Source organism: Cyanistes caeruleus, chromosome 1, assembly GCF_971803275.1.
Source record: "Cyanistes caeruleus chromosome 1, bCyaCae1.hap1.1, whole genome shotgun sequence".
Classification (NCBI taxonomy): Eukaryota; Metazoa; Chordata; class Aves; order Passeriformes; family Paridae; genus Cyanistes; species Cyanistes caeruleus.
This window is the reverse complement of record NC_141701.1, coordinates 150898953-150918976: the sequence shown is the minus strand read 5'-3', so window position 1 is coordinate 150918976 and position 20024 is coordinate 150898953. Positions and strand designations below refer to the sequence as shown.

The 20024-nt window shown below is 47.3% G+C and overlaps 1 long non-coding RNA gene across 1 annotated transcript; it reads left to right on the top strand.

Annotated features, from left to right (window-relative positions):
- The first annotated feature begins 11637 nt into the window (after positions 1–11637).
- Positions 11638–14582, top strand: LOC111925607 (uncharacterized). The gene is made up of 4 exons (XR_002862325.2): positions 11638–11751; positions 12819–12939; positions 14134–14228; positions 14332–14582. It is a non-coding gene; the product is annotated as an uncharacterized LOC111925607 (long non-coding RNA).
- Positions 14583–20024: the final 5442 nt, after the last annotated feature.

Genomic DNA, 20024 nt, shown 5'->3' with positions numbered 1-20024 from the left:
TTGGGTTTTTTTTTTTAAGGAATTCCTCTGAAGTTGTTGGCAGTTTCTGTGGCTCAAAACACTGGGATATTTCTAGGACATTTCCCCGAGTCCACCATCCCTCCAAGGCTTTTTGGGATGAGCAATCCCGTTTTACAGAACGCCGAAGGAAAAGGGGTATCCAGCCAGGAGATCTGGCAACCCTTCAGCTGCAAAACAGCCAAAAACAAACTGAGCAGAAATATTTTTGTAGCCACAACATCAAGCCCACCCATTGAAAGTGTGTCGGGGATTTTCCAGCCCTGCTGAAAACTCTCTCTCTCTTTGCTTTTATTTTTAGAGGATGGGTGATGCCGGCCGTGTTATTTCACTTTTTTTTTGGACGTTTCGTGCTAATAAAAGTGTTTTATTTCACAGTGTTTTGCTTTCTTTGAAACTGGGCTTATGATTTCCTGCTGGAACTGAAATGTCATTGTCTTGAAGGTTGTCATCTGTCTGGTCCCCAGCCAGAGTGTCTGGGAGCTGGGTGTTGTCACCTGGCCTGGTGTGTGAGCACTGCCAGCTTTTGGCCAAGTTAGAAGAAGGTTCTTGTGAGTGATTCCCTGCTCCTGTGAGTAAAACGAGCCTTTTGAAAGAAAACTCAAGTTCAAAAGACCTTTTAACAAGGGCCTGGAGGGACAAGACAAGGGGGAATGGATTCAAACTGGCAGAGGGAAGTTTTAGACGGGATATTGGGAATAAATTCCTCCCTGTGAGGGTGGGCAGGCCCTGGCACAGGGTGCCCAGAGCAGCTGTGGCTGCCCCTGGATCCCTGGAAATGTCCAAGTCCAGGCTGGATGAGGCTTGGAACAACCTGGGGTAGTGGAAGGTGTCCCTGGTTGCAACTGGATCATCTTTAAGGTCCCCTTAAACCCAAAGTGTTCTGTAATTCTGGAGTTTCTAAGTGTAGAGTATTTTCCTTGCTGCTCTACCTGTCTGCTGCTAGTGTTTTTGCCTCCCTGCACAGCCAAAACAGAGAAATAATCATTTTACAAGATCCAGTTGCTGCTCAAATTCTTGCAGACCTCATCCCAGCCTGCTACATCCCTGAAATCCTTTCCCAGGATTGTTTCCAGCTAAGCATCAGAACAAAAATTTCAGCTCAGCAGGTAACTCACAGCTGGGGAAAATCTGAATATCACCGGGGCCTTCTCTTTCTGCTGTCAGCCGTTGTCCTCTGTCTTAGCTCAACACCAAATCCAGTTTGGGAGACAAGCTGAAGCCCTGGAATCCTGGAGCATCCCGGGTTCTGTGCCCACAGGGCTGGATGAGCTCCAAGTCCAAGGCTGAGCTGTCTGGTGGGTGTTTGGGATGTGACATCACCATGTGGGAGGTGTGGAAAGCTGGGAAGAAGAGCAATGGGAAGCAGGGCCCATTCCCAGTGGAGAGCTGGGATGGATGTGCCAACTCCAGGGCAGGATACTCATCCTAGAGGTACCAACTGGGTCACCCCAGATCTGGCCCAAAATCCCACTTCTGTCATTTGGTTAATCTGCCAAGGAATTTTTCATGGAATTTGTGTGGGGAAGCAGAGATGAAGCTCTGTATGTAGGAAAGTTCATCCTTATTAGTTTCAAATAAATGTTTTTTTCAAAGTTTCAGTTTGGGAAAGAGTCATCAAGGCTGGAAGAGACCTTCATGATCATCCTCTCCCAAGCATTGATGCCGTGAGAAGGGTGACCTGGAGCAGAGGCTGGACAGAGTTCAGAATAAAGTAGGGATTTATTGAGAGGCCTTAAAGGACACACCTTGGGCAGGACAAGAGCCTGGCCAGGGCCTCACCCAAGGTGGACCAAAAATGGTCACAAAATGGATGATTGGTCATGAGGTCTCATTTTTATAAGTTTTGGTCCATTTGTATATCAGGATTAATTGCCCAATTACAGCTTCAGGTTATAAAATCCCACCCTTCTTGTTTTCTCTCTTCAGCCCAGCATTGTTTCTGCTTTTGGGCCTGAAACTTGTAAGGATTGTCCCTGGTGTCCAGCTGGAGAAGGAATTGTTTGGAATACCTACTCTGTGAAGAGAGCTCACTAACTCTTCATATGGAGCTCAAAACTACACACGAATATGAATATGAATATGAATATGAATATGAATATGAATAATATGAAAGTTAAACTTAAGGCATCACCATGAACCCCACACCAACATAATCACCCCAAAACTGCATCTCCAAGTGCCACAAAAGCTGGATTTTCACCCTTTTTTCACTCCTCTTCCCAGCCCCAGAAGAAATCTTTTGTGCTCTGTTTTCATATTCACCGTATTAAAGAGCTTTGGAAATCTGAGTTAAATGCAGCTCCAAGGATCTCTGCCTTTGGGGGAGTTCCTGTTTTGGTATTCCTGGGAAGCCTGAGGCGCACCAAGAAATATTCCATGTGCCAAATGTGCACGTTGCAGAACATGGGTTGGACTCGATGATCTTGCAGGTCTCCTCCAACCCCGTCATCCTGTTGAATTCTGTTGAACCCCCCCAGTCTGTGTCCATGTACAAACCTTGGGAGAGGCAGAAAAAGTGGGAATCTTCCCATCACAGTGTCCAGTTTTTGTGTCAAATTCTGATTTTTATGAGATATGGATAGAAGAATTCCCTCCTTTGTATCATAGCATCGCCAGTTTTCCTTCTCTTTTGATATCAGAGAGTTGGGAAATTCTTTTCCCTCATTTTCCAGTGGCACCCACCAAGAAGAATGACTGGGGATAAGTATGGGACAGCTGAGCAGGAATGGACCTTAAAAAAACCCCAAAAATCACAGAAGTTAAAACACAAGAATGATAGAATTAGATGGTCTTTAAAACACAAAAGGATGGACTCAAAAACACACATCCAGATGGAACTGGGTGGATTTTAAAACACAGGAGTGATGGAACTGGGTGGTGTTTAAGGTCCCTTCCAACCCAAGGCCTTCAGTGCACAGCCTTGTGCACTGTGATGGTTTGATTGAGAATGCCAGGATGGGATGGAGCACCATAATTCCCAAAAAATATTTAATTAATAATCATTAGATAGAGAGAAATGCTTAATTCTGCCTCGTGTTTGGCCAGTGCCTCCAAATGAGGAAATCTGTCTGACTTAGGAGCTCCTGAATTCCCACACAACATTCCTGCAGCGTGCAAAAGGGAGGCTGGAAAATGAGTGGCAGCTCCTGAACCTCCCGAGGTTTGATCCAAAGCGTGGATTTGGGTAAGATCAGCTTCCAAGGTCAGCACAGGGCAGATGGAAAGGTGGGGAGCACCAGCCCCAGCGCGAGTTTGTCTGCCTGAGAGCCCAAACTGAGTCATTCCAAGGCAAAACCCGCCCGGCTCTGTCGGAGAGGCACTTCCAGGATGGACAGGCCAGGCTGGTTTCTGTATGGAACCCATTGTTCAGCCAAGCAGAGGCCTTCCTCTCTGGTTAATGGCTCAGCAAAGTGTGTTGCTTTAATGGTTAATCATCTACTTACATTGTTCAGGAGGAAAGCCAGGCAGATAATGCCCCTGGCCTGCCGTTCATGTGACAGGCTGACTTCCCAGGCTGAGCAGGGAAAGGATTTCACACTGGCACAAGGAGGGAGAGGGAAAATCTCTCTGGTGGAGAGAGCAAAAACATGCATATATCTGTATGGGTCTGTGTATGCACATGTTGAAAAGCTCTGTGGAGCAGAAACACACACAGATCCGCGTGAAATTATTATTTCCATCCCAGATGATTTTCCAACAGTTAAATGAGCTGATTATCTGATATCACAGAATCATAGGATGGTTTGGGTTGGAAGGGACCCTACAAATCATCTGTCCATGGGCAGGGCACCTTCCCCTAGAGCAGGTGGGGTTTCACACAAATGATTGTGAGCTCACAGGCAAAACACACTCCAAGTTATTTAGCAGCAATAAGTCAGACTGAGGGCCGTCACCATTCAGGGTTTCAGGGTCTCAGGGGTGTCTCCTCTTACTCTGATTGCAAGTCCCAAGCTTGCACATCCCACCCTGCAGCCTTTGCTGCCTGAACAGGTCCATCAGAGAAGCTGTGGAGGAGCCAGGGGTCCGGTTCTATGGATGCTAACTATAAAGCAGGGAGCACAGTGCCTGTGGAACAGCAGGCTGCATAACTTCCTCGGTCTCGCCTGAGAAAGTGGCCTGGGAAATCATAAGGAGGAATTAAAACAATCCTCAGAGATAGAAGACAGCCTTGCAGGTGCTGTTCGTCAGTTTCTTGTTTTCTTGCAAGAGAAGGTCGAGGGGTGTACCCCACTGACCAGTGATGGTGATGTGTTAGTTTACTAACCAATAAGAGTTTTACTTTTCTGTACTTTCACGTATCTGTCTATAAAAGAAGATCTGAAGTAATAAACCTTGAGAGAAAAAGAGAAAGAACTCTCCTTTTCAACTCACAAGAAAGTCTGTGTCGTTCTTCTTGCCATTCCCAATAGAGCGACACGGTTCTACTCTCTGGTATAATTTTGGAGGTGTCTCGCGTTTGGACGTGTCTAACACAGGGAAGACACCCCTATTTCAATTCCTGGAAGACCTTGGAATCATTGAGGTTGGAAAGCCAAGATCATCGAGTCCAACCTTTCATCCAGCACTGCCAATTGCACCTGAACCATGTCCCCAAGCACCACACCTGCTGTGCCCCTGGGGACATCTACCTGATCACCTGGACTCGTCCACGAGAGAAATCAGTTTGTCAGCGTCAAGGAAGGAACCTCTTGGTCAAATTTTCTCCCTCAGTGTGTTCAGCAAATATCAAACTTCATTATTGCATCCTGACCTAAACACCTCTGTGTGGCAGTGACAGATGTGCAGTTTCTCCTCAGGTGGAGGGGCAGGCACTGAGCTTTTCTCTCTGTGACAGTGACAGGACCCAGGGAATGGCTGGAGCTGTGCCAGGGTAGGCTCAGGCTGGATTTTGGGAAAGGTTCTTCCCCAGAGGGTGCTGGCACTGCCCAGGCTCCCCAGGGAATGGGCACAGCCCTGAGGCTGCCAGAGCTCCAGGAGTGTTTGGACAGCGCTCCAGGGATGCCCAGGGTGGGATTGTTGGGGGGTCTGTGCAGGGTCAGGATCTGGACTGGATGATTCTTGTGGATCTCTTCCAGCTCAGGATATTCCATGATTCTGTGACTCTCCTTAATTTGATCCCAAATGTAATCAAAATTAAGCATCCAACTCCACTGCCTTGAGCTGGAGCATCTGTCCCAGATGCATTTCCAGAGAACCTGTCCCTTCCCACAGGGAATTTCTAGGAGGAAACACCACCCCCAATACTCTGGGAACATCTCCTTTATAACTCCCTTGATCCATTCCCATCACCCCCAGCAGGATATAACCATTTTCCTATCTCCTAAAACACACAGCCTGGCCCCCCAACACCGGGAAACAACACCCAAGAGGGGAAAAAAGAGACATCTCAGCCACTGACAGAGCAGACACAGGACTACCCTCAGCAGCCTTGGGATCTGTGTGACTCAGCCGGGTCAACACTCTTCAAGCCCACTCCAGGAACAACGGCCTTGACTTTTTGTCACCATCCCAGGAGGAAAGAGGCAAGAGGAGAATGGTCTGCAAACACTTGGAGTGTTTGTTCCTCACCGGAGGACACTTGGGAAGTACTTCCAGCCCTCCAGGGCAGGGATGAGTAACCTTTGAAGTGCAGGTTCCCTTCCCACCTTGAGAGGCTCCACCAGCACCGCAGCCTGGCCGGATTCTTTTGTCATTAAGCTGATTTTGTTGTTGTTAAGCAGTGATGTGACACAGGATGATGGGGAGAGGTCATGGCCACCAGGCTGGAGAAGAGGATCAGCAGTAGGAATTAGTCCCTGCTGTAACTTCTCTTATTCTTTTTTATTTCCTCTTGCTTCTTCTATACTTCTTCTGTATTTTCCTTTCCTCCTGGATTTCTCAGTCCCCTTTGGGCTGAGCTCTTTTGGGATCCTCCCTTGTGGGGAGTCCTGCTTATCTCAGTTCTCTGGGTTTGAAGAAAACTCCTGAGCTTGTTAGAATCTTGTTTCTCGTGTTTATTAAAAGGTCATTACAAAACTTGGCAGGTCTCTCCTGACTTTCTACACAAGCTCAATTCACCACAGCCTGGCTCATTTTGCTCTGATGGTACAAAATGGCCCCAAACCACGCAGCTGCTTCACCTTTATTTCTATTTTTACGCTATTAACTACAGACAGGTGTATTGTTTTTATATTCTAACAAGTAAGTTTTCTATATCTACTTACATAACTAAACCTGCAACTAACTCCAAACCAATCATTCTTTGTGCTCCCAAAAACTGCAGAATCATGGAGAAGAAGGAAAAAGAGCTAAAAAACGCACCCTTTTACTTCCATCTTTATGTATTTAACCCCTCTAAAACCTATATTTTTCATCTCAGTGGCATACTAAACATTTTACTACTTTTTACTTAATTTTTTATAAATCCTGGTTTACCCAGGGATATTTGGAAGCCTTTCTGTCAATAGCAGATAGGATTGATACTTTTTTGGAGAAGAGAACAGAGAAATGTCTCTCCATCTCTGGATTCCTACACCTGCTTCCAGGGGGAAACTGTGCCGAAGGTTCCCAAACCAGGGGGAGTGGGACAGGTTTCTCACCAAGGAATTACAGAGTGGGGTAAACACAGCAAGCCTGGGCTGGCAGGGTTATTTTAGCCCTGGGTGCAGACAGGAACTCCTCCATGTGCCCTTGTGCCAGAGGTTCCTGCATTCCTGGAGGAGCTTGTGGGACAGTGCCCACAGCACAGGAACTGAGGAGGATGATGATTATAAAAATCTGGTGTCATCAATAATCATCAATCATAATCACACCAATCATGAGAATAATATAGTGTAATACATAATAGTATATATAATAGTAAATATATGTATATATAATTGTATATATAATATATATAATACATATTATATATACTATTATATATACATATATTTACTATATTATCTACATTATATATAATATATAATAGTATATATAATAGTATATATGCATAGTAAAACACATAATATGTATAAAATATATTAATATTTATATAAAAAATATATATAATGTATAATATATAATGTATACTATATATAATGTATACTATATATTATATATTATATATTATATATAGTATAATATATAAATAATATATATAATATAATATAATATAATATAATATAATATAATATAATATAATATATATATAGTATATAATATATGATATATGATATGATACAGCATATAGCATATATATATAATATATATAAAAGAACTCTGGACTGAGTTAATAAAGTAGGCATTATATAGTACACATAGCATATAGTATATAGTATATATAGAATATAGTATATAGTATGTAGTATATAGTATATGTATTTTTGTAGTATATATAAAATATGTATTAAAATATAATATGTAGTAATATATATATAAAATATATAGTAAAAACACATAACCATAATATTCATAGTAATAACTACAGCTGTAGATAATAATAAACCACAAAACCATCGTCATCATAATCACATCATAATCATCAATCATAAAGGAAATCTCACTGCCCTGACTGAAACATCCAACCTTGCAAGTGAAAGATAAGGAAACAAATCCGACATCAAAGGATAACAGAGGTGGCTTTTCTTGTGCTCAGGGACAATAATCAGAGCCCTCTCACCCCACAGCCCTGAATCTGTTTCAGGACCCCATCCTCATCCCAGCACAGGAATCCACCTGTTCTTCCTGACAAAAATCCTTTCTGCTGCTCCAAGGATGGCTGTGTGACCCTGGAGAGGGTCAGAGCTGAAGAGCTGAGATGAAAAGAGCTCTCAGAGGATGCCCTGTGAAGGGCAGTGGAGGGACAGACAGCCTGGCTTGGTGTAGGGGACACCGAGAGGTGATGGGGTCACTGTATCCACTGGGAATAAACCTGTCCAGAGGGGAGGGAAAGCAGGCTCTGAATGCAGTGCCACAGGCTGGAGTTAAACATTACTGTGACCTGTCTGCAGGCCTGGCTGGCAGCAGCAGCCACAGGGCTCAGGGGTGGCGGGGTCACTCGGAAATCACCAGCTGGGCTTCCAACCCCAGGAACCTCAGGACACCCAGAAAACTCACTCAGGAGCTAAAATTCACCAAATGGTTTAATAACGAAGAGAGTTTTACTCAAAGGAATAAAGACAAAATATCCCCTCCTTCTCAAGACAGAAGAGCAAAGTAACACACAGAAAAACCTCCCCAGCACAAATAAAAAAATGAACCTATTTAAAATAAAGAGTTCACACCTGCCTGTTTGTCCCCTCTGTTTTAGCCCAGCTCCTCTCCACCCAGTTCCAGCAAACCCTCCATCCTCTGAGATCTCATCCCCCTGGAAGATGGCTGTGCTCCGAGTGCTTTACCCACTTTTTGATGTCAAGCCTTCACTACCAGCCTGATTTATTCTTTTTTTCTGGGAATCCAGGAAAATCCTGTCTGAGGAGGACCTTAAAGGCACATTCATGCCTGCAACAAAATCACAGAAAGGTCTGGGTTGGAAGAAGTCTTGTAGATCATCCAGTTCCAACTCTGCCATGGGCAGGGACACCCTCCACTATCCCAGCTTGCTCCAGCCTGGCCTTGTGCACTTCCAGCCATGGGGCAGCAGATGAAAATCACAGGAACTTTGTCCAATCTCACCACCCACATCTTTTAAGGCAAATTTCCATTGCCCAAGGGCTCTAACCCAAGAAATTCAGTTTCAGTTCAAATCCCAACTCATTTTCTGCAGATGTCATCTCCAGGGTACAGAAACTAGTTGATACAGCCATTATCCATCAATTATTTCTATATCCTTCCTCCTTGCACATCACTCTGCTGTTTCTTGTAGCCAGTCTCCAGTTTCCCCATCTTACTCTTTTAAAGCTTTTTTTTTTATTATTATTATTTTTGTCTCCTTTTGCACTATCCTAAAAACCACCCTGAGATTCCTGGCTGTGCCAGGGAAGAGAGAGGATGATGATCCCCCAAAAATGCCCAACACAGATCATTGCAAATGAATAAAAACAACCAGAAGATCTGTCCCCAGCCAAGTTTCTCTCTCCAGAAGGTCTAAATTGTTTGCCACGCTAATTTTCAGCTAAATAAAAACTCCAGGGTTTAAACTTCCAGTCCTTTACGAAGCTCTTGACCACGTGAGCCCTGCAAAAACAGCTTGGGTAAAACTCTTGACATTGATCCTTGGGGATTCCCCTTCTGGCTGTTCCTGCAGCAAATGGTTTTATTTTATCACTTCCCAATAAAACCTGAGCTCTGGGGCTCTCAGGTCTGTGGCCAAAGGAAAATCTGGCAGCAGCCCAGGGCAACTCGTGACTATTTAGGAGACTCCTGGTGCCCAAGGAAAGGATGCAGAGGGTGGAAAAGCACCCCCAGGTCCCAGTTGCTGGAAATTCACCAGTTTGGCTGTTTTCTTCTCGTTCACCACTGCCCTTAAAGCTCTGCTGGCCACAGGAAACCTTTGGATTGACCTCCAAACCTTGAAAAAGTGGGATTTGGATGCACGTTGAAGCATCCAAATCTTGGTGTCTGCACCTCGAGGCACAACGGGGTTTAACCACAGGGACTTCCCGCCATCCAAAATCCTCCACCAGCCTCCAGCTGCCTTCCCACCTGACTGCAGACATCCAAAAGGTTTGGTGCCCTGCAGGTCAGGCTCACATGGATGTCCTGGTGCCCCAGACAACATCAAACACCTACACTGAGGCAGTGATTTGAGGTTTGGGGGCTCCATCCGTTCTGATCCCTGGGGATCTGATCCCATCAGCAAACACGTGGCCCAATGATCTCACACTGATTTTCTCCTACTCATGTCTGGGCTCTCTTGAGCCACATAGAATGACCCAAATGGAAGGAAAACTTCCCTGGATTTGCTGGATTCCACAAAGCCTTGTTCTGGGAGGTTTCTGGCTCCCAGAGGTCCGTGAGTGGCCGCGTAACTTGCACATCTTTGCCTGGTGCCCTCTGCTTGGACCTGGAACGAGAAGCTGAATTTGACCTTGGAAGGAGCCACAGACCAGACCAAGTGTGGTTCTGCATTTGCATCTGTCCTTCCCCAGCTGCCAGGGAGGTTTAGGAGAGACCTGCTCACTAATTTCCAGTTTATCTCCGTGTTACCTTTACTGTCCTTCACCTTCTGTCTTCTTTGAATCCATTTCTGAGGCCGATAGCAGGAAAATGTTCTGCTGTATGAACTGGAACTGCTGGGCACTCAGGTTTCTTCATATCCCTCCAAAACAGTCACATCACATCACTGGGCCGTGGGCAGGAGTCACAGGTCGGGTGGTTGGCTTGGGAACATTTTTCCAAGCTTTTTGTGGTTGCCTGAACCTTGTGCACACCTGGAATAGGTTTGTATGCAGATGTGTACCATCTTTTTATTTTTTGGATGGGATCTCTTATTTTCCAGAGTATTTTTAGGTAAAAATGTAATTTCCCAGGAGTCAGTTTGGGGCAGCCATCCAGCTTGGAGTGGGGACACCATGGATGGATGGGCTTTGTCCATGCTCCAGCTTGGTTTATTTAGTGCCACAGGATCCTGGCTCAGACTTTGGGGTTTTGACCAGCCTGGCACACCTGAGCTCCAAATGCAGTGAGACATTCTAAAACTGAATTTTATTGAATTGAATTTTTGGTTTATTTAGTGCCACAGGATCCTGGCTCAGATTTTGGGTTTTTGGGCAGGCACAGGCAGGGTTGTGACCAGCCTGGCACTCCTGAGCTCCAAAAGCAGTGAGACGTTTCTAATATTGGTGCAGATTTGATGCCCTGTTTGATGGGCAGGGCTCACTCTGGGTTCCTCCTTCAGCCAAGTTCCCATCACCCACCTGCCCTCCTCTCTCATTTTGGCTGTTCCTAAACCTCCACGAGGAGCACGAGGGAAGCAATCTGCTCTCCTCTCCCACGCTGGCACTGGGTTGAGAGGCAGAATCCGTGCCCTGCCCCGTTCCCGGGGGCTGGAGCGCAGGGTGTAGCTGCAGTTTGCGAGGGCGTTTTGGCCCCTGGGAGTGTGTGTGGGCATGCAAAGCTCTCCTGGCCTGTAAATCATTGTCAGCTTTCACACAGAGCAGGCCACAGGTCAGGGGCTGAGCACTGAAGCATCCCCTGCCACCATCCCCTGATTTACCCTCCTGAGAGGGTTCCTCACCCAGGTTCAGTGGCGTCCCAAGCTCTGGGGAGCACAGGACATTTCCAGGGGGTTCTGTGGGTGCAGGAGGTGCAGCTTTGTCACACGGAGACGCCTGAGGCGTGGCAAGTGCTGGGTTCAGCAGGAAAGCAGTGATGGGAAGGACACAAATCGCCTGCAGAGAGGCCCCTTGGCCACTCAGCTGCTGCGTGGCCACCTCTCCGTCCTGTGACTGGTGTGGGTGAGCCACGGGTGAGGAACAGGACACCCAGAGCACGTGCTGGGGTCTCCTTTGGGTGATCTGCTGAGGGATTTGTGCTTCTTCAGCACAGTGCTGGTTGTTGGTGTGAGCCAGAGCCAGGCAAACAGCAGTGAGAGTGGAAAACGCAAAAAATCATCACAATCACCTTGCACAGCCCCTCTTAATCCCCCCTCTTAACCTTCTTATCAGCCCAGGTCTTCTCTTCCGTCCATTCCTGCAGTTTTTCTGCATCCCCACCTCCAGGCCAAACGAGTGTCTCACACCCACCTCCCCACAACCAGACACCTCCTGAGATCCCAGCAACCCGAATCGTCCAGCTGCAGCTTCCTGCTGAGGGCAAGGGGAGGAGAAGGTACGGATCTCCTCTCTCTGTGACTGTGAAAGGACTCAGGGAATGGCTGGAGCTGTGTCAGGGGAGATTGAGGTTGGGAAATCAGGGAAATTTTCTTCCCCCAGAGGGTGCAGGGAATGGGCAGGGCCCCGAGGCTGCCAGAGCTCCGGGAGCATTTGGACAGGTATGCCCAGGGTGGGGTTGTTGGTGGGGTCTGTGCAGGGTCAGGAGCTGGATCAATGATCCCTGTGCATCTCTTCCCACTCAGGATATTCCATCATTCCCTCTTTCTGCGATTAACACCAATTGCAGTCCCAGTTAGGCTGGGGCTAGGCAGGGTCTCCAAGCACCACAGAGGTGGCAGGAGGGGCTGCCGTGGGTGTCCCCAGCCCTGGGTGTCCCCAGCTGTGAGTGTCCCCGAGTGTCCCCAGCCCTGGGTGTCCCCAGCTGTGGGTGTCCCCGAGTGTCCCCAGCCCTGGGTGTCCCCAGCCATGGGTGTCCCTGGGTGTACCCAGCCCTGGGTGTCCCTGGGTGTCCCCAGCCCTGGGTGTCCCCAGCCATGGGTGTCCCTGGGTGTACCCAGCCCTGGGTGTCCCCAGCCATGGGTGTCCCTGGGTGTACCCAGCCCTGGGTGTCCCTGGGTGTCCCCAGCCCTGGGTGTCCCCAGCCATGGGTGTCCCTGGGTGTACCCAGCCCTGGGTGTCCCTGGGTGTCCCCAGCCCTGGGTGTCCCCAGCCATGGGTGTCCCTGGGTGTCCCCAGCCCTGGGTGTCCCTGGGTGTCCCCAGCCCTGGGTGTCCCCAGCCATGGGTGTCCCTGGGTGTCCCCAGTTCTGTGTGGTCCCACACAGGAAAGGGCGCAGCGCTCGTGTTTCCTGCAGGGAGGATCCCGTGTGCCCTGGGTTCCTCCACGTTCAAAAGCCAGAAAAGTGTGTGCAGCTTCCAAGAGCGTGTTCCTGCTGGCCTGGGCTGCTGGGCAGATAAAAGCAATTCCCATCTAGTTTAACCACTCACCTCAAATCCTCCAAAGTATGCGTGAGGCTCCTTGGCACTTTCAGCACAGGCTGGACCTCGTCCATCCTTCCTTCAGGTCCTGTCTTGAAACAAAGCCACGCTGAAGGTTTAAGGGCTCCTGCAAGTTGCAGCAAAGCCCAGGACTGGCAGGCCAAGCTGGAAAACGCCAGGAGAAGTCTCCAGGAGCAGCTTTTGTGGTGAGTGAAGATTTGGGTGCTGAAGGTGGCCTTGCTGCTGAAAGTCCGTGCTTGTAGTCTTGGCCTGAAGCAATAGGAGGAGCCTAAAATTTGGGAAGAGAGTTTTGGGCGAGCCACTTGGCCTTGGGAGAAGGTGAAGGACGTGGGGACTGCTGGGAGAGAAGAGCTGGGGTAGCACAGCCTTCCCTCGGGTGAAAAGTTGGGGCATTTTCTGCCTGGTGGTCCCTTATTGAAGCAGAGTGTGATTTTTGGGGTTGTCCTGTGCAGGACCAGGATTTAGAGCCAATGATCCTCGTGGATCCCTCCCTGCTCAGGATATTCCATGACTCCAGGTGTGACTGGCAGTAGCCTGTGACACTCCAAGACCAGCACTTACCTGTGCTGCTGGGTTATGGCACAGGGCTCAGCCTTGTCCTGGGCTAAAACTGCGCCTTGCTGGGCTTGACTCTGATGTCTGGGGTTCTGCACTTTGTTTTGGGGCCTCGCTTTCCTTCCCACAGGTCCTGAGAAAGAACTCAGGGGTGCAGGCAATTAAATCCACACACAGGATGGAACCTGACCAAAGCAAGTCCCAGCACTGCTCTCTTCCACTTGGCAATTTAATAATATTTAAGGATTATTAATAAGCAGGAAAACTCCTGCTATAAAAGGTTGAATGCCTTTATTTTGCTTTTTACAAGCTGAGGTCTTAACGCGCAAGGGATTAAAAGTGATGAAAGTGGAATAAAAGAAGGGCTCATATTTGCCTCTGCAAGAAGAGTTTCACCATTTCCTCTGCTTTTCCAGATGTGGGGGGGGAAAAAATGTGTTTTTTGTGCCTTTCTGATGGATTCTTTGCTGGTCCCTGATGGCCAGTCTGGGAATCCTGTGATTCCCTGGTGCACATCCGACCTCCTCAAAGAGCCGTGGCTCACTAAATTAATAATGGATTTTCCCAAGGTGGAGGGAAATCCTGCATCCCTACAAGTGGAAAGGATGGTCCTGGTGGGTGTGGAAAAGGCTGGGAAAATCTGTGCTGTTCTCCCGCTGCTCCTCTGAGGAACCAAACCTGCCCTGGGGGAGTTTTCCAGGTTTTATTGGCAGAACCGACAGGTTTTATCACGGGAAAGAAGTGGAGAAGCAGGATTTGTTGGAGTCTTGCTCCTGCCTGCTGATCTTTTCCAAGACCTTTTCCACTGACCTTCCTCCCCGCAGCTTTTCCTCGGCACATCCCATGGAAACTTCATCCCGGAGCCTCCGGAGCCACCTTGCTGTGGGCACTGGGAGAAGCTGCTCTGCGGGATCTCCAGGTGGAGGGTTTGGGAATGGCCCCATCTGTTGGCCACAAACCCGACCCGGGGCACGGGGAGCTCCAAATCCCCTCAAAAATCGCAATTGTTTTATCTGTTGCAGAATAAAAACCCTCCGTTTCCCACTTCTCCCGTGATTTCTGTGGACTTCAGGAAGCTGCGATGGGCAGGTGAACATCTCCAGCGTAGAGATAAACAGCAATTCAATAAAAAAATAAAATAAAAATGTCCTTGCCAAGCTGAATGCATTTATTTCAGGTGTTTTTTCTCCTCGGGAAGCAAGGTTTTGAGTCCAGGGAATGAAAGAAAAAGGAAGGAAAGGGGGGAAAAGTATTTTTTTCCTTATATTTGGAAGTGAGGAATCCACCCTACCCGTTCTGCACTGGTTGTGTAGGAAGAGCTGTGAATTCCAGGAGATTCCAGGTGTGGATAAAGCTGTCCTGGCGCACCTGCTGAACCCAAAATCTGCGGGATCCCTGGGAAGGAGAGAGTCGGGAAGGGTTTTAAGGCCAGCTGAGGGGCAGAAGCAGCTGGGATGGGTTGGGATGCACCTGCTCCACAGGCGGCTCCGTGGAGATCCAGTGCCATCTCCTGGCAAACCAGACCTTTCCCAGCACAGCTCCAGCCCCAAAACCGCCCATTTTCGGGTCTTTTTTGGGCAGGGAGCTCTCCAGAGGATGCACCGACATTGTGTCACCTCAAACTCAGCCCTGTGGAGCTTTTCTAGGCGGTGTGTGGGTGTTGGATGAAATATTGGAGCTGGAAATCCGCCTCTTTTCCAGCTCCACGCAGGATTAGGTGGCTGCACAGCCTTCTGCCACCTCAGTTTGGGCTCCTCAGAGGGCAACGGAGCCCGGTGGCATCGGCTCCCTCCAACCCTACCATGAATTCCCCTCCAGGACTAATTAATTCCAATTCCAGCCCCATTTTCCCAACCCACCGAGGGTGTGGCTAAAATCTGGGATCTGAGACGTGGCTTGGGGCCATCCTGAAGGAACTCAGCTCTCGGGAAGATGAGGGTGAACAGCTGGGAAGCAGAGCCCTAAAATTAACCCTCCTTTCAGCAGTGGGTTCCTCCCAGATGGCAATCTTTAATTTAATCACTTTAATCACTGAATTTAATCAATTTAATCAATTAATTAATGCTCTGGTAACTGAAACTGTTGCTGTTGTGTGGTTCAGCTCCAGCTTGAGCCACGGGGAGGACCAGAGCAGCTGAAACAGAGGGATGGATAACTCCCATCCTCCTGATCACTCTCTCCACAGGCAGGACAGCTTTTCCTGGGAATATGGGCAGGCAGCTGGAGTGACCAGACTCAGGAGACATTCAGGTTTTATTTTACCCCTGTACTCAGCCCTGGTGTGGCCACACCTCAAATCCTGAGGTCAGTTTTGGGCCTGTCATGACCAGAAGGACCCTGAGGGGCTGGAGAGTGTCCAGGGAAGGGAATGGGGCTGGGAATGGGCTGGAGAATTCCTGAGGGAGCTGGGAACGGGATGGAGAATTCCTGAGGGAGCTGGGAAGCGGCTGGAGAATTCCTTAGGGAGCTGGGAATGGGCTGGAGAATTCCTGAGGGAGCTGGGAACGGGATGGAGAATTCCTGAGGGAGCTGGGAAGCGGCTGGAGAATTCCTGAGGGAGCTGGGAAAGGGCTGGAGAATTCCTGAGGGAGCTGGGAAGGGGCTGGAGAATTGCTGAGGGAGCTGGGAATGGGGCTCAGGCTGGAGCAAAGGAGGCTCAGAGGGAATTTCTGGCTCTGCACAACTCCCTGACAGGAGGGGACAGCCGGAGGGTCGGGCTCTGCTCCCAGGGATCAGGGACAGGAGAGGGAACAGCCTCAGGCTGGGCCAGGGGAGGTTTAGGTTTTCTATCAGGGAAAATTCTTCACAGAAAGGCTGGGCAGGCATCGGAAGGGGCTGCCCAGGGCAGTTGGAGTCCCCACCCCTGGAAATGTTCAGAAGCCACGTGGGGACATGGGTTAGTGGTAAACACAGTGGTGCTGCGTTACTGCTTGGAGTTTATCATCTTAGAAGGCTTCTCCAACCCTAAAAATTCAAAGGTGAGCTTCATATTCCCTTCCCACCTGCCCAAGAAATGTCAAACCAGTGGCCAGTGAAATGACTCCACATAATCTGGAGTTCTTCACCTGAGGCCAGGTGCTCATCTCCTTTCTCAGGACCCTCAGGAGTTCCCCTGAAGAAGCCAGAGAAGGAATTTTCGGGCGCTGGGAGCTGCTCCGTGGTCACTAGATGGCAGTGGCTGTTTACATTTGGCAGCTCCTGACAGGTGAGGAGGACGAGTTTGTGGTTGGCAGTTTGGGAACCAGTGACGAAAAGGTTTCGGTGCTGTTCCCATGTGAGATGTTCCTACACTTTGTGCTGTTCATCAGTGAAGCAAGAGGGGGAAAAAACAGCCAATAATTTATTTCAATAAATAAATTGATTTACACGTATTGGCAATAAATAAATGGATTATTTATCCTCCGTGCAAAAGCACAGGAGATGCAATGCAGCGATGGGACAAGAGGGACTGGCTTTGAGCTGAAAGGAGATTTAGATGGGATATTGGAATTCTTCCCTGTGAGGGTGGTGGAGATGGATTTCCCAGAGCAGCTGTGGCTGCCCCTGGATGCCTGGAAGTGTCCAAGGCCAAGGTTGGATGGGGCTTGGAGCAGCCTGGGATGGTGGAAGGTGTCCCTGCCCTGGCAGGGGTGGCACCGGATGATCTTTAAGGTCCAGCCCAAACCGTTCTGGGATTCTGTGATAACAGCAAAATTAAAAATTAACTTTGTGGCAAGGTGAGAAAAATCCTTATTCCAGGACAGAAAGGGACCCATTGCTGCTGTGTGTGCGTGGTCTCCCACGAGATCATCCCCAGGGAGAAACCTTAACCAGGCACAATTTGTGACAGCAATTAAGGGAGGTAATCGACTCCTCTTTTTGGGTATCATAACTGGGTCAGTCGTGGGTGACCCAATATTTGTGTTCTCACCACGTGTCTTTATCCCCTGAGGGAGGAAATCCCTGGGTGCTGTAGGGAATCTGGGAATTTGTCATTCCCTGGATATCCACACCTGGACATCTTTGGAGAGCTGGCCTGAGGTGCTGAAGGTGTTGCACTCCTTGCTGCTGTGGGATTCTGGTTTCTTCGGGGCCGTGTTCTCTCTGGGATACTCTCTCAAAGGGGAGTTTCCTTTGTCTCAGTTCTGTTTCAGGAAAGATTTTCCAAAGGCTCATTTGCTTCTTGTTTCTCATGTTTATTAATATTTATATATCTCAAAAGATTTGGCAATCCGCCCCAGACTTTTCACTTTAACTCATCATAGCTTGGCTCAAGTTGGCTTTAACAGTACAAAATGGCCTCAAAATACGCAGCTCTTTTATCTTTATTCTTACACAATTAACTATAGACACGTAAATTATTTTTCTTAGTGACCCAATGACCCAACACCTGTGTGCTGCATTGCAGCATTCTCTATCCAATCACCTATTACTACTCAAAAATCTCTAGAAGAAGATGAAGAAGAAAGAAGAAGGAAAAGAGACAAAGCCCTAAACCCTCGATCTTGTCTTCTGCTTTCTAAACTAGCTTATACTCTAACTTTTTCACCCAGTGACTTGAGAAAACTTTTTAATTTACACACTCCACCTTTCAGCTTTTCTATTTAACTTTAACAGCTGTTTTCATGGTGTTATATGGAATTCAAAGTTTTCCTGGATCAGAGCCAGCTATCAGAGACAAGGGCAGGCACTCAGTGCCTCTGACTCCAACAGAAGGCACACGGACACAGAACATCCATGGAGCCCAGCCGGGTCCTCTCCTGGATTCGTCCTCGGTGTCTGGCACTGCTTTTCCCAGCTCTACAAGTGGGATTTCTCTGGGATCTCCAGTGGGAATCCCAGGGCCTGGGAAGCAGAGAGGATGCTGCTCTGTGCTGGCTGAAGCATCCTGAGGGATGGAGAGGAGGAGGGGGAAGGAAGGGATCCGCTCCCCGTCTCCTCTGCAAGCCCACGGTGGTGGCTGCTGCCCTGCAGACAGCCCTGGAAATGGAAAAAACATCTTTAAAACAGCCTTTTTCCACAGTTGTGGAACATTCCTCCCATTCTCCATTTTTTTTCTTGAAAAACCTGAGATAAAGTTTTAAAAATCCATCAGACTCCAACGAGTAGCTGGAAAAAAAATCCTCCAACAGAGTGAGGCTGTCAGGGTGGTTGGGACTGCAAGGGCTTACTCCAATAACAATGAGTAAATTAATGTTTTTTCCAAAATTTGTATGGCTAATATATTATTATATTCATATTCTTATTATTATGAATTATTATTATATTCATGTGATTTTCAATTGTTGCATTTTCCTGCCCAAATCTCACCAAGAAGAAAAATCCTTCAAAAAAGAATATAAAGGAATATAAATATTCTTTAGAAATGACTATAAAGGAATATAAATATTCTTTAAAATTATAATTTAATATAAAATTAAAGAATATAAAGGAATATAAATATTCTTTTAAATTATATTCTATATTATAATTATATAATTATAAAATATGATATGATATAATATAATGTAATGTAATGTAATATAATGTAATGTAATATAATATAATAATTATTAATGATAATATATTTATAATATATTAATCTATATTATATATTTTTATATGTTATATATTATTATATAAATTTATATAATTTATATAAAGTTCTGGTTTTGTTGATTTTTTTAACAGTTGATTTTTGCGGTGGCTGCAGGAATTTTATTGCACTTTTTTGGGGATGGTCTGACCACGAGATTTTAACAGAATTTGAGGCTGGACCTCTCTGGGGGGTGCTCACCTGAGAGGTGGAGTTTTAATTTCGACTATCCCATAATAGTCCATATTACCCAGGTGTTCAATGAATGTTCGTGTGTTGAGTGTGGGGGGAAGAAACACATCTTTATTTGCAAACTCACCTTTATTTAATCTGCTATTCTGTCACTTGTGATCGAGGCCATCGCTTTGGGCTCACAGAGCAGCCTCACATCTGGCGGAGACCTGAGCTTGGACATCCTCAAGGACAAAAAGCCCAACCCAGAGGCTCCAAACCATGCTGGAGGTGTCTCTAAACTTTTCCAAAACGTGGAATTATTTGCTTTACCAAGGCGTAAAACTGCTTTTCCCCTGCTTCTGGGATTTGTTCTTTTATTATTAGAACCCTGTGCTGTCTTGTGGCAGTGAGTTGCTCGGTTTAATCATCAGCCATCTGTAGAGAAGTGGCTGCTTTGACCGGTTTTAATTTCATTGCTTTCAATTCCATTGGGCTGGATCATGAGTCAGAATAAATTACAGCTTCTTGACTGATTTCTCTGCTGATCATTTTGTCTGCAGCTCTTACTCACCACCTCTCAGCAATGAACCCCTGATATTTTTAACCTGCTCCTCTTTTCTGTCTCTCTTTCTCTTCCTTTTCTGTTTTGACAGAGGGTGAGTGGAGCTGAACAGTTTCACATTTAGCCAGTCTCACGAGGTACCCCCAGCACTATTCCCTTTCTCTTCCTAGATATATTCTGAGTCCATTTCTCTATTTTTGGGGGATCATCCCTGCACAGGGAGCTGTCCATCAAGGACACGGCTTTTTTTGGAGCAGAAGCCCCGCGTGGTGCCCTCCAGTTTGGCTTCTTCAAAGGCAGCATCACCTGCTACCTGTGCTCAGTGACATCAGCCACTCTCATTTGCACGGTGATAATTAAACCCCAATCAGCCTAAACCATCACTGGGTTTTTTACCACTTCAATCCCACGTCCAACACCTATTT